Genomic DNA, 15,044 nt, shown 5'->3' with positions numbered 1-15,044 from the left:
CAAACAACAGTATAAAACAAAATGAAGCAACATCATCATAACAATATATAAAACAGGAATCAAGTGAGGAAAAATCTTCTGAAGGATACAGACAGCAAAACAACCCTTCCCTATGCTATCCAAGCTAAGGAATACATATATTTGGCTGGGGTTACACTTTAAAAATATACCTGCTTTGACTTATATATACCTTCAACTTAAGAACAAACATACAGAACCTATCTTGTTTGTAACTTGGTGACTGCCTGTAATGTGAAAATAGCCCTAAGGCCTAGACAAATGGGGTAGAGTGATACAGCATGGCTCTTGAATTTCCATCTATTGTTTTTGGTATTGCTGACACCCATTGAGAAAATGAGATCATGATTGTGCCTTATATCTGAGATCTGCAATATGATCCCATAAGCATTCCTGTAGACCCTTCCTTTACTATGTCACCTGACATTTATTTTGTGTTTTTTTTAAAATATATATATAATAAAAAAACCTAGGAAGTCAAAATGCTGCAAAACAAAGTATCAAGTCATCAACCTTCTTTTGAAATATTTCTTTGTCAAACCAAGCGGTTTCAGGAGTAGCATGCATCTTGCATGTGTATGCAGCACATACCTGGGTTTCTGGCCCGAAGATAAATATTTTGCATGCAGATTTCCCCTGTAATATGCAAATGCTGCAAAAGGTGAGGTATGTTTTTCATGGCTATTCTTCTAAGCATCAGCAATTTGCTTTCTGTGGTATGGATATATTGTGCTTTGTGAAGGCAAATATGTCTGTTGATGTTTTAGGCTTCAATACAATCTCTTTGCTTTCTTGGACCTGTTATTTGTCTCTCCGCATCAGTCATTTGCCTTCTCTGAAATCAGTGCTTGAGTGGAAACCGTACCTTTGAAGATGTGACTATAGATTAAGAGCTCAGATCGCATATCTTCTGATACTCTTAGATGAGTTATTCTTCTTTTAGCCTTGCCAGTTTACTTTATGGAATCACTGATAAACTATCACTCCCTTGTACGAGAAACAGTTTCTATAGATCTAGAAAGATTTCTTCAACCTCTCTTACCCTAGACGTTGATCTGGTTCAGTACTGTCTAGGAACTCTCCATCATCTTTCTAAAACCTTTTCCATCCAGAATCAACATGCTTTTATCACTAAAATATAGCCCTAAGAAGTTCCTTCAGTCCAATAGTTACTTCCAAGTGCTCTAATTAAGAACACAGAATTCCTCTAGTTTTCTACCAATATTTTACAATATTAACTCATTTTTCTCCACCTGTCTAATTTCTTCACTTTACAATAATCTTGCCTCCAAGATCCTAATGAAATGAAAATAATTTGTTTTATTATGATTTCTTATAAATGAAAAACATGGAATTGTTGTCTAAGAACAAAATAGAGAAAATCTGTATTTCTGGTCAATGCCTTATACACAAGTATTAATGCTTAAAATGCTTCAAAATTACTTGTTTTTTCTGAGTAGGCCACATGGGATCTGTTTATGCACTCAACTCTACTGAGATAAACCCCTTAACTCATTTTCCTCTCCAAACTGCGAACATAATAAGAGGCCAAAGCAAGCTGGAAGCCAGAAGAGCATCCAGAGACCGATGTTCTTTCAAGCTCGTTGTACAATGTCAGCCTAAACAGGATGCCTACAATATAAAACCCTCCTTCAGTGCTTAGTCTGAACAGAACACTTTTAAAAAACATACACACATACACAATCTTTGCTGGAGCAGCACAGAGCAAATTGTACCAGGCTAGCTAGCTGCTTCACATACTCTCACAGCCTCCTCTAAAAATGGGAAGCCTCATGTTGAAATTATGAAGTAGTCTCCTTGGCAGTGAAATTGATTCTCTAAAGGTGAGCCACAAATCAAAATTCAATTTGCTCCACCAACATGTATTATATGCCCCTACTAACCATATAAAGAGGGTCATTCAGCACATAAAGTAGAAGTGCCTTCTGCCCTATCTCAGGTCCCTCAAAGTCAGACATAGCTGCTCTTTTCTCTCTACTGAGATGATTCAGAACCACATCAGGCCCTAAGGACAAGTGTTATTAAATATAGTATGTCACCGTTTCCAGAGGATTTTTTATTATCATTATTATTATTTTTCTGCCCCTTCTGATGGGGAGACTGGGGAGCGCTGAAGGTGAAATGAGATGAGGTGTCACAACAAAGGTTCTGAAGGTTCATCAGCAAACTTCTGTAGGAAGTAAGTCAAACATTCAGTTTCCTGGGACAAGATTTTCTTTAAGTGATTACTTACAGGCCTCACTTTTGGCACTTCCTTCTAAAGTTAACATACGTTGTGAATTCATTTTGCCCTTCGTTTAGGTATTCCTCACAATATCCATGAGTCTCTCAAAATAGGTTTAAGATTTGTTTGGGACCAAATTCCAGTGTAGGAAACACATGCCTGAGTCCACACAGGAGAGCTGTTGATTTAGCGTGCATTCTTTAGCAAGTTTCCCAGGGAAGAAAAAGTGAGTAGGGGAGAAATAGCAGTAAGACAAGACTCAGAGAAGACTTTTGGAATTCACAGAAATTGAAGTTACATTAAATGGGGAAAATGGGGTACAGAGTTGTAAGAATATTCCCAGAAAAACTATGAAATATGAACCCATTTTATGTGGAAGATACTTTCCTGATAATTACAGTGGAAACAGGAAACCTGCTCTCGGTCCTACCTTCTTTGCAAGCACGGTTAGTGGGGACGAGAGACAGGGCCTTCTCAGTGGTGCTCCCTCTGTTGTGGAACTCTCTCCCTAGTGATATCTGGCAGCCCCCTCCATCATAGTGTTTAGAAACAGAGTCAAAACCTGGCTCTGGGAGCAGGCATTCGAAAAACTGAGCAGTGCAGCAATGGAGTATGTGCAATTTGACCAAGGATTGGCCTTTAGACTACGACTCTGGATGACATGATTCATTGAAATGTATTTTTATTATGCTTATTATGTTTTAATTTTTAACTTATGTTTAAATGATATTGTATGTTTAAGGCACCGTAGAGGTAAGCCACATTGAGTCCCCCTCGAGGTAGAGAAAGGTGGGATATAAATAAGATAAATAAATACATAATGAACTCTACTGATAAACAAGAAAATTTCTAGGGAGCACCTATGTTGCTGGTTGCAGATAGGGGAAACCATGGGTGCCAGTCCCTTGAATACAGAGGTTTTACTGTAATTTGTTAGTAGACTACTAGGGACCTCTGTTTGCTTTTGGAACTGCAATTCCCATAAATACCAATCAGCAAGGCCAATAGTGAGGAATGCTAGAAGTTAAAGTCCCACAATGTATATGTGGTGAGTAGGTGTTATTATTTTCAATCAGCTATCACTGTGACAATCACCAGAGCACCCAAATGAGTATCATTTCTCTTTCAAATTATCCCCTCTCATTCAGATTTCCACTTGAAAAGCAATGCTTGACTGCAGAGCCTTTTTAGCTATACCTGAAATAACCTGATCCTGGAGTAATCTCAGGAAGAGTCTGGTTTTACTAGGCATTTGGAGTTTAGGCTTACAGGATGCAACTAAAGGTCCATCTTTGTTCAGTCCTTTCTACAAAGAGATTTATTATAAGCCACAAAGCTTTGCCACAAAGAATAGTGGAGTAGGAATTTTAATAAACAAAGATATAGTCTCCAGTAATCTACATAAGGCAATGTCTTTCCTTAGGATAACTCAATCCCTTGTATATTGCACACATTTTAAGCCACTGCAATAACTGGGTCTCTCTTTCTTTGACATCAAGAGGAAGAAGTTTCAGCTGAATAATCTGTTATTAGCTCCACTCTCCAGAGGATATATATGACCGCCTTACAAAATGAGAAGAATAACAGACACACTACAACTCGAACCAAGCTAGGCTGGTTGAACTTCACAAATAATGATCTGCGAGTGGTAAAGGAGAATACACTTGAAACTATATCAACTTAACTTCCCAGTGGGATGAACTTTATGGCGAAGCCAAAAAAGGTTCCTGTTCACATGGAAGAAGCCTTCTGCAAAGCTGGATTGAACTTTTTGTGTCTTGAATCTGCTCAAAGTTCTAATGCGTTTTAGGAATTTTATAATTTTACATTTTTATAATTTTTTGGCAAAATTCTTATGCGTTGTTGATTGTACTTATGGCAATACTTATGTATTGCCTGTATGTGGCACTTGAAGTGCTTCTGTGAGCCGTCCCAGGTCCCCTTGGGGAGATGGTAGCAGGGTACAAATAAATAATAATAATAATAATAATAATAATAATAATAATAATAATAATACTTGAAACACAACAAGATGAGTCCACAGCAGACACTCTGCTGGCTGTTGTCAGACACTTCCCAAGTGTCTAGGACTGTGTGATGTATCGGCGAATAATGCGTGCAGATCCCAATAAGGTGGCCTTCTACAGCTGACAGATGGTAATTTTGTCAGCGCCGATTGTGTTTAAGTGCAGGCCAAGGTCTTTAGGGACTGCACTCAGTGTGCCGATCACCACTGGGACCACCTTGACTGACTTGTGCCAGAGTCTTTGTGGTTCGATTTTTAAATCCTCATATCATGTCAGCTTTTCCAGTTGTTTCTCTTCAATCCTGCTGTCACCTGGGATTGCAACATCGACAATCTATACTTTGATTATTATTATTATTATTATTATTATTATTATTATTATTATTTTATCTGGAGGAATTATCAGATTGTTTCCCATCCAGATCTATGCTGAGATGAAAGAGAGGAGATTAATTCTATGGTAAATTGAGCTGCAAGATGGTTTCCTGAAAGATGTTAAGGAACTGTTATTTTATGGATATGTCAGCAATCTTTTAAAACGAAAATATTATTGTAACCCAAGGATAGAAAAAACATTTACAAGCATTTGGGATTTCTATTCCTTGTTACAGATTATATTCCATGTAGCATTCTATTCTGTTAGTTAATAATGTTCAAACAAAAAAAAATGCAGTAGGGTTCTCAATAACTTCCACCTCCCCATCCACATTATCTTCTCCAAAGCACTGGGCTGCATTTCTGCTTATAGTAGCACATTATTTATAACCTGACCACAGTTGAAACCGATTCTCCCCCCACCATCCACTTTATAACTTAAGATTCCTCTATCCTCAAATCTTGCTGCTTCAGAAACTGAAGCAGTGCAACCTGGATGTTATGCCACCATCTGCCAGAAATTTCTCAAAGCTCCACCATTACCTGACCTATGTAGAGACCAGTGCTGCTAAATTAAGCAGTAACAATAGAGGCTCATGACACTTCTTATGGATTAATCACAGACCATGGAGCTGATGGCTTCAAGCACTGCTAAAGGCCATTAACCTTAGCTGCTCATTAACACCCAGAGAAACTGCCCTGCACCTCAATTATTAATGCTGGAGCACTCACCAGAGAAGTGAAGGAGGAGATATGATTGGTAGAATACGATACAGATACAATTAAGTCACCTGAATAATCACAGCAATATTTTGCATCCACCTTTCAACCAGGCATTTGAAAATACCCAAAGGCACAAAAATAAGATGATCTACCGAAAGATAGTTTATTTAAATTCATTTACTAATCAAGTGCTGAAAAGGATTTATATATTGTTGAAAGAGGATGCTACCACTGAGAACAGTACTTCCTTACTCTCTGTACTATCTAAAAACACTCAGCTCATAATACTGAGCCAATTCATTTCTCTGTCAAAAATGGCAAAAGGTGATGTTAAATGCCAGCTACAGAGAAGCTTAAATATGCAGAAATTGATTTTAATTTCCAAACTCTATTCTAATCACCATTTGTAATGGTTTATCCTGGATCATTTTCCCATTGAAGTTTTAAAGCATACAATTCAGAGTTACAACTAGGAAATAACATTTAATACAAGATGGAGACCAAACCTCTGGATTGAGAATTGTAAAATTTAATTAAAGACTCGAAAGGGGAAAGGGGGGAATTGGTCTGTTTGATTACGTTTCCCCCCTAAAAAATATAACATTTTACAAATTTGTAAGCACAGTCTTATACGAATCAGAAGCTTATCTAGTATATGTTGCCCAGTTAATCATTTACTACAAGGAAAGACACTTAATAACTTCTATAGGCCTGCTTCTCCCCAGTCCTTAAACTGAGCATTTTTGTCTTCATGTTAAAAGAAGATATATCACAATAGATATCAAAGGGGAAATATGTGGCAAAAACCGTTTTCTCCATTTGCTCCAGGTAACCAAAATAGTATTCAAAATGAATCAACAACAGTGTCAGTTATGCTAATATTTTGGAAAAACTGATATGAGATCTGGATCTGACATCAATTCTATCTGGACCCATTGCTTGTCTCTATCTTTACTGATTAATGGAAGATTAATAATAGCATTTGGAGATGTTATGTATCTCTATTCCCCAATTATATAAATTCTATCCATTATAGATTTTGTTACTCTTGATTTTTTCCCCTTCAGACATAAATCTATTGAAAATTCTTTTGACATGTATTAAGGTAAGGATCTGTTAAAAAGAGGGGAGTACCTGAAATAAATTCACTTTTGGTTATGCGTACACTTTGATTGCCAAAATTCAGCCTATGTAATTTGTTCAATAAGATTTCTGAAATTTCAATTTTCATTTGTGAAAATGATTTGGGTTTGTTTGTTTTTTGTCGTGTTAGGAGCAACTTGAGAAACTGCAAGTCACTTCTGGTGTGGGAGAATTGGCCGTCTGCAAGGACGTTGGCCAAAGGATGCCTGGATGATTTGATGTTTGATTTGGGGGTAAAGACTCCTAAACACTTGAGTTTTTTGAAGGCTAATTTTAATCCATAACTGACTGCAAAATTGCCCAATCTTTGTGCATGTTTGTCTATACATAATGTCTCAGATATGTTATAATTAAGTTTTAATCCAATCCATTCTTTATACATATTTACTTTATCTATTAGTTCCTCTATATACTGATCATGTCATCTGGGGACATATTAATAATGTGGTGAGATCAGTAAACTGAAACATCCTTTACCCATGGTTAGAATTCAAAGACAGGCAGGGTTGTCTACAATATCATTATGCAAAGGCTTCTTGTATGACTTCAGAGACAAAGGTGCCATATACATAGACCAAATTAGTCGGGGTAGGGAATGAATAGACAACATGGCATCCACATGATGAACAGCATAACGCCCACCAATGCCTCTTAAAATGGTCTTGTCCCATGTTAGAAAGGTCACAAGATGCTCCGGAGCAGTTGTTCACAAAGCCATCTCACTTTCCCCAGGCTCTTGTTTTCAACTTAGCGGCAACAAACTGGGCACAAAATTGCCACTGTTCGTCACTCACTGCATCCACTGACACTGGCCAGACCAAGAGAACAATCAAAAAACTGAAGGGGAAAGGAGGTGGTAATTTCTCCTTTCCACCCTCCCACCTTCCCATTGCTCTGTGTCTCCAGCCAGTGTCAGTGGATGGGATAGGCAATGACCACCCAGTGATCACTGCTCAGCCAAGTACAACAAGGAGAAAATAAGATAGTGATCCAGCAGCACTGAACCACATTCTGCACCACTGGGACATAAGGGCTCCCATGATGTAGATCTGAAGTACCCCACTCCTTACTTATTTACTTAGGCGATCCCTTGTGGCTGAGTATGATTGCATTCGAAGTGTAGGGTCTTGGCAGTGGGTCCATAGGTGACTGTAGAGACCTATTCTTGATCTGCATGTTCTTCCGCAATGAGGAGGTTGGTTTCCAGATAGAAGGCTGTCCCAACCAGGGTTGGCTTGACGCGCCTTCCTTTTGACATGTTTCTTCCTTTTGCCCTCCATTCATGCCTCTTCGAATTCCACAGCACTGTTAGTCACAACTGACCTCCAGTTAGAGCACTCAAGGGCCAGGGCTTCCCAGTTCTCTGTGTTTATGCCACAGTTTTTAAGGCTGGCTTTAAGCCCATCTTTAAATCTCTTTTTCTGTCCACCAACATTCCATTTCCCTTTCTTGAGTCAGGAGTATAGTAACTGCTTTAGGAGATGGTGATTGGGCATTCAGACAACGTGGCCAGTCCAGCAGAGTTGATAGTGAAGGATCATTTGCTTCTTCCAGCATGCTGACATTTGTCCATCTGTCTTCCCAAGAGATTTGCAGGATTTTTCAAAGGCAACACTGATGGAATCATTCCAGAAGTTGAGTGTGATGTCTATAGACGATCCATGTTTCGCAAGCATATAACAGGGTTGGGAGGACAAGCATCTTGATATCCCTACGACTGTCCAAATCCTCAAACACTCCCTGTTTCATTTGAAAAAAATGCTGCACTCGCAGAGCTCAGACAGTGTTGTATTTCAGTGTCATTGTTGATGGAAATGGTCGCTATTTTCTAACATAACACCATGAAGCTGTATTTCTGGCATTGCAGACAGATTGACTGGTGTGTGCTGAAAGGGCACTTTGGTTTTCTCAATGTTCAGTGAGAGGCCAAGCTTTACATTACATTAGCAATCTCATATTGGAGTTCTATAACATATGTTGTGACCTCGGTTTTGGCTTTCAGTCTGCTGAGATTAGATAGCTTACCATCTGTCCAATAGATGATTTCCATACTGGTGGGAATCTTCACACCCACAAGGCGCAGTATGGAAAATAAGGTTTGGGCAATAACACATCCCTGTTTGACACTGATTCCACCTTAAAGGGGCCACTTTGGGAGCATTACTGTCTAAGACTGTTGCCCTCATGGAGGAGCTGCAGGATGTTCACAAATCTGTCAGGGCATCCGATTTTTTGGAAGATGGTCCAGAGAGCACTATGATTCACTGTGTTGATTCACTGTGTTAATGAGTGCCATGTACAGAGGTTGGTTTTGTTCCTTGCATTTTTCTTTAAGCTGTCATGCAGTGAAGATCATATCCACTGTTCCTCTGGAGGGGCAGAAGTTGTTTGGCAATTCTGGGAGGATGTCTTCTGAGACAGGGTTTGCAAGGATTCTTGAGAGAATTTTCCCAGTGGAGATCAGAAGGGAGATATCTCGATAGTTTATTCTTTCCTCCTTTTTGAAAAGAGTGATGATGGTGGCATATTTGAAGTCTGTTGATATTTTCTTGGTCGCCCACACTTTTTTAATGAGCCAGTGGAGTTGTGTCGACTCAGGTCCACCCTCTTTAAAGATTTCAGTAGGTGTCATGTATCATGTTCTGCAGTTGAAGGTGGTGGTGGTAGGCCTAGCAGTTGGTGATGGAAGGCTTAATGTAAGTCTTAGTTCTAAAGGCTTGAGTAATCTGTAAGTAAGAGTTCATAGGCGAAAGCAATTAAGGGTGGAGGTATGCAAGAGATAGGTTGCAGCTGGGTGTTACTGGATATAAAGAGCTAGCGTTGAGACTGATCTTTGGGAGGAAAGTATTTGTTTTATTTTGGTGATAGATGCTGCTGGTTTTCCCCCAGGTTTGTGGATTTTCGATATCCTGACCTGTCTCCTGTACTCTTGGAACCCGGGAACCTTTAATCTCTAGATTGGCTTCTGACTATGGTATAGACTCTTGATCCCTGGACTTGCTCATTGAACTCTCGGCGTTTGATCACTGGACTGGATCTTTTGACTACAGTGTTATCTTGAACCTGCAACAGTGTTTGCTGTCAGTTTTAGTTTTATATTCTGCGTCTGAGTGCTATCTTTATGTTTTATATTTTGGACTATTAAAACAGCCAGAAAGTAAGGGCTGTTTTAAATTGTTTAGCACAAACTGGGAGTTTGTTTGGTTCATCTCTACTTGAATACGGCAGATCCCTGGCATCGTGACAGTAGGGATCCAATCAGGTCTACTGGGTTGTTATATATATACACATACACATACACATACACATACACACACACACACACACACACACACACACACACACACACATATATATATATATATATATATATATATATATTGGCTGATGGCTTTGCTGGCTTCTTCCAAATCAGACAGTGCTACAAGCTAATCCCTGGTTTGTTGTTGTAGGATTTGTGAGAGAACATCCTTAACCGCAGCTCCACAACCTCCTTAACCGCAGCTCCTACCCCGCTCCATATTAGCATTGATATAAGTGTCCTATGTAGATGGGCCTAGGAGAACTAAGAAGGCAGCATATGCTTTTATAGACCTGAATCTAGATTCTCAAATACATGAATTGCTTAGAGATTTTTTCAATTTTATTTTTTTTTTTGCAAAACTTGTGGGTATGGTGGCAAGGAGAGACATTCAGTTGAGAGACAAAGACAGGAGGAAAGACATTGCTTAAAGTCAAGATGAGTGGATACTATATAAATGGTAGACAAAGTTATTGGAAAGCAACACAACACCAGAAAGGAAATATGATAAAATGGACAAGAAAGCCCTCATGAGGGCTGGGGTATGATCTACTGTTATAAAATGTGTAGTGTGTCAAGAAACCATTGTCACTGTTCAATCCACTGTCAAGGAACTAGAATTTGTGTATATATATTCCAACTCTGTTGCTTTTCTTTTCAATTCTTCTTCATAGTTTTTTTTTCTTCAAGGAAAACTGTATTGAGATAGAATGCCATGGCAGATTGTGTCGACATAAATGCTGACGTATACTGCCACTGTATTTTCATTTTCTTTACAGGTTTCTTGGATGTCTCTGTGCTTATGGCACCAAAGCAACGGCAAAAAGAAGGAGAGATAAAGAGTATCCCTAGAAATGTTGAATTCTTCTGTTTCAAATACATATATATGGATCCTTGCCACTGAATTACACTTAATACTGGTAACTCCCAAGAAAATGCCATCCATAACCAATTTATCTAAATTATTGTATACAAAACTTTGTTCAAGCTTACCAAACGCATTATGTGCATCAAGTAACAATACTGGCAATTGATTTTTTTTCAATAGTAGAAGATATTAAACATGCCTCTAACCATGTTCAAAATTTGTCTATCTAGAATAAAACTGTATAAATAATTCTATACATGTAGTGCTATCATTGAAATGGCAAACAAAGATTGATGGGCAAAAAGAATATAATTGAGGGTCCTAGTTTTGCAGCTGAAAATATTCTGGACATTTTATTAGAGTTAGATATTGGTCTTTCAGACAACATGTTATTCTAAAGTTTTAGAGGATTAAGTGCAAAGAGCTCTGCAAATTTCTAATGTAATTGTTTTTAAGTCCACCATTCCCTGGTGCCATGTTTCCTCTAAGTTTTTAATAGCAGCCATTACTTCTTCAACGGTAATGAGTGAATCTAGAAGATGTATGAGCAAACTTCCGCCCTCCGGGTGTTTTGGACTTCAACTCCCACAATTCCGTTGAAGTCCAAAACACCGGGGGGGGGGGGGAGGGGGGAGTTTGTCCATGCCTGATCTAGAATGTCCTTGTGCTCTTCTGAAAATTTTCAATGTTGTACATTGTCCAAATACTTCCCAGTATTTTCTGGGAGAGGTTCTGTTTTATCAATTTATTCATAATGTTTATTCACCCAATTCTGTTGTAAATGTTTTAAAATGCAAAAGCTAATGATTTGATTTGTTCCCAAATTCATAATATTTTGGCTTTATATTCAGCAATGATGGTGATATGTCACAAATTTTTAAATCCCATCTTTTTATAAATCAGCTCTTATATTCCTAAACCTTTTATGTTGTTTTTCAAGACTCATTATTTCCTCAATTGGTCCCTTTCTAAATTACATATTTTTTAAGTGCTGTGAGTTCACTAAAAGAAATTCATCAGGAACTGCCTCCAAGGCTTCCCACACTGGACATATAAGCTGTTTCATAAATCTCAAAATACTGCACTTCTTTTTAAAACTGTATCTATACTGTGTGGGTGTTGCAAAAATAGAGGATGCAGTCACCAAGCATATGTATGGAATCTATCTATTGCTGATTTCATCTGTGGAAATATAGCCAAATGGCAAAGATTTAGTGTTTCTATTATAGTTACTGCCTATTATATCTAATGTCAAGGCCTGAAAAATTAAATGTCATAAAAGAATGTACACTGTTTTTACAGGAATCGAAAAATGACCTCCGGTATGCTCTACAACGTACAGTTTTTCCACAACCTTCTATGTTTTTATGTTATAATATGTAACTGAATGAACTTTTTGAGACAATTTCCAGCAGAAGTTGACCATAGAGACACCTTGGAGGACCCACTAATTCCTAAAGTGAACAAAATATTCAAATCTATTGTATAAATTTGGACATACTACCCTATAGGTTATAGGAGTACTTTTTCATTCAGTGTATACAGGCAGTCCCTGAGTTACAAACATCTGACTTACAAACTACTCGCAGTTAAGTGAGACAACAGGAAGTGAGAGAAATCTCCCCCTCGGAAGAAATTAACTCCTGAAAGTTATCATGGATAAAAGGTGTCTCCACTGAAGCTTTATCCCCAAACCTTGTTTCCACAACAAGCCAAATGTTTCAAAATCCAATTATCACTGGGACAGAAAGTGAGGTAAAATCTTCTGAATAGGGGCAGACAGCAAAACAAACACCAAACGGGAGTTAAACCTTCCCTATACTATCCAAAGCTAAGATATATACGTGTGTGTGTGTGTGTGTGTGTGTGTGTGTGGCTGAAGTTACATTTAAAAATCTACTTGTTCTGACTTGCATACAAATTCAACTTAAAAACAAACCTACAGAACCCATCTTGTTTGTAATTTGGGAAGGGCCTGTACAATACTGTTTGTAACCTTTTGTAAAACAGTTCAAGAGCAATTAATGAAACTTTAAACAGCCACAATGTAAGAGCAATATGTTTATTTTACATTCTGCCAGGTGTTGTACAGGCAATGTCAGAGACATTGTCTCTGAGAGAGCTGAGAAAGATGTTTCAAGAGGTTTAATCCATGCCATCCATTCTGATTTCAAAATTTTACAGTGTTGTGGAGAGACAGCATAGTGTAGCAGTTTGAGAGCAGGACTACAACTCTACAAGCCAGGATTAAAACCCCTGTTCAAGCATGGAAAACCATGAGTGACTTTGGCCAAATCATTATCTCAGCTTCAGAGGAAAACAAAGGCAAACACCCTCTGAATAAATCTTAACAAGAAAACCTCAGGATGGGTTCACCTTAGTGCCAAGCTAATAACATGAAGACCCACAACAACAACAACAACAACAACAACAAGCATTGTTGTAATTAACTTGACATTTCTTTCAGGAGGTCTGATTCCTGCAGATTCCTACAGATTCTGTTTTGCTGCTATCATTAGACTGCCTTCTTAATCTGACAGATCAGGGTTAACTACAATTATTCCAAAAATAGATTAAGTCTTAGTCTTTTTGTTCTGCATTTTTTAGGTTGCATAATGCACCTTTAGAGCTGTAGGTGTTAATTGTGTGGTTTCCTGGGTGCTGCATTTATGAATGAATTGCTTTCCTTCAGAGCTCTGGAGTTAAAAGCAACCACTAGAGTCAATGACATCACACCCCTATACAACCCAGTTCACCCAAAACTGTAACTTCAGAAAATAATGTTTTTTAATTATATTTGTCTCTGGCTTTCCCCTCTAAATTGAATTATACAGTGCTTTCCTTCAATGATTTCAGATTATCATACATTCAAAAACCCATAAATCAATTGAAAAAGCAACACAATTTCTCCATCATTGTATAATCAAGACTGTTTTTTAAAAAAAAAATACTGTGTTAGAGTAATTACTTAAGAGTAATATGTTAAAGACATTATTTTCCAAAGTTTTTGTTTTGATTTTATAGAGAAATACAAATTATAGAAATGAGTGAAATTAGCAATAGCTAAGCAAGGGGCTTTGAATGTAATTAGCAACAAAGGAGAAATGTACCCTTTCTCTGTAGAAAAGGAGCAACATGGAAGAAAATGTTTTAAAAACAAGAGGTGATATGTAGAAGTCATACAAAGTTTGAGCTTACATAGGAAGTTAGGTTTTGGTTAAGCGCAAAGTCTGCAAGAGCAAGAAGGTACTTTCCATCAAGAGGTTGATGGGACAGGAAGAGTAAAGGTCAAAGTACTTTCCATGACAAAAATATTCCTGAGGATATATAAAAGTTTGCAAAAACAGAGGAGGGTGCAGCAGTCTGTGAAAGCACTTACAGAAGTGCTGTCTGTTTGCCTCATGCTGATCAGCTAGAATAAACGGTGTCTTACATGAACCTATTGGACTCTGTGGAATTCTTCGAAAAGGGACCACACACCCTAAACCTGTGATCTCTTACAGAATCAACTAATTGGAAGAGACTACAAGGGTCTTCCAGTCCACTCCCCTGCCAACCAGGAAAACACAATCAAAGCACTCAGACAGATGACCATCTAGCCTCTGCTTACAAGCCTCCAGAGAAGGAGGCCTCACCACACTTCAAGGAAGCGTATTCACTGTTGAATAGCTCTTACCATCAGAAAGTTCTTAATGGTTAGATAGAATTTCACTTCCTGCAATTTGAATCCATTGTTTTTGTGTCTAGACACAGCTATGGATCCAAATTGCATGCCACTGATTCATGTTCAGTTTGTAGTCTACTAAGACCACAAGATCCCTTTCACATGGACTACTTTCAACCCAGGTATCACCCATCTTGTATCTGTGCATTTACTTTTTTCTGTCTAAGTGTAGTACTATACAGTACATTTCTCCCTGATCAAATTCATTTTGTTAGGCTTGGCTAAGCTCACTAGCCTGTTAAGGTCATTTTGGGTTCTGACCCTCTGAAGTAATAGCTATCTTTCCCAATTTAGTAGGCCTTCAAGCCATTTCCAAGTTATAGCGACCCTCTCATGAGTTTTCTATGGTCCAGATTATGTGACTCACCCAAGGCCAACCAATGAGTTTCTATAGGAGAGTCAGGAATCAAGCCTAGTCCAACACACAAACAACTACACCACGCTGGCTCTCATATCCCTGTGTCTTACTGCAAGAGGTATTTCCCAAGGAAAAAGATAAAAGAAAAGCTAATTGATGGATAGAAACCTGTGTGATTTGGATATCTGGAAAGGAAGACAGTAAAAATACAAATATGGAAAATGCATTAAAATTAAGAGATCATTGCAACTCCTTAATTCTCT

The 15,044-nt window shown here is 38.2% G+C and overlaps 1 protein-coding gene across 1 annotated transcript in view; it reads right to left on the bottom strand.

Annotated features, from left to right (window-relative positions):
- Positions 1-15,044, bottom strand: part of EIPR1 (EARP complex and GARP complex interacting protein 1) — a 99,534-nt gene that overhangs the window by 78,110 nt on the left and 6,380 nt on the right. The window lies entirely within an intron of this gene.

The sequence above is a fragment of the Anolis sagrei genome, chromosome 1, assembly GCF_037176765.1.
Source record: "Anolis sagrei isolate rAnoSag1 chromosome 1, rAnoSag1.mat, whole genome shotgun sequence".
Taxonomy (NCBI): Eukaryota; Metazoa; Chordata; class Lepidosauria; order Squamata; family Dactyloidae; genus Anolis; species Anolis sagrei.
The sequence above is the reverse complement of the archived record's forward strand: the minus strand, read 5'-3'. Positions and strand labels throughout refer to the sequence as shown.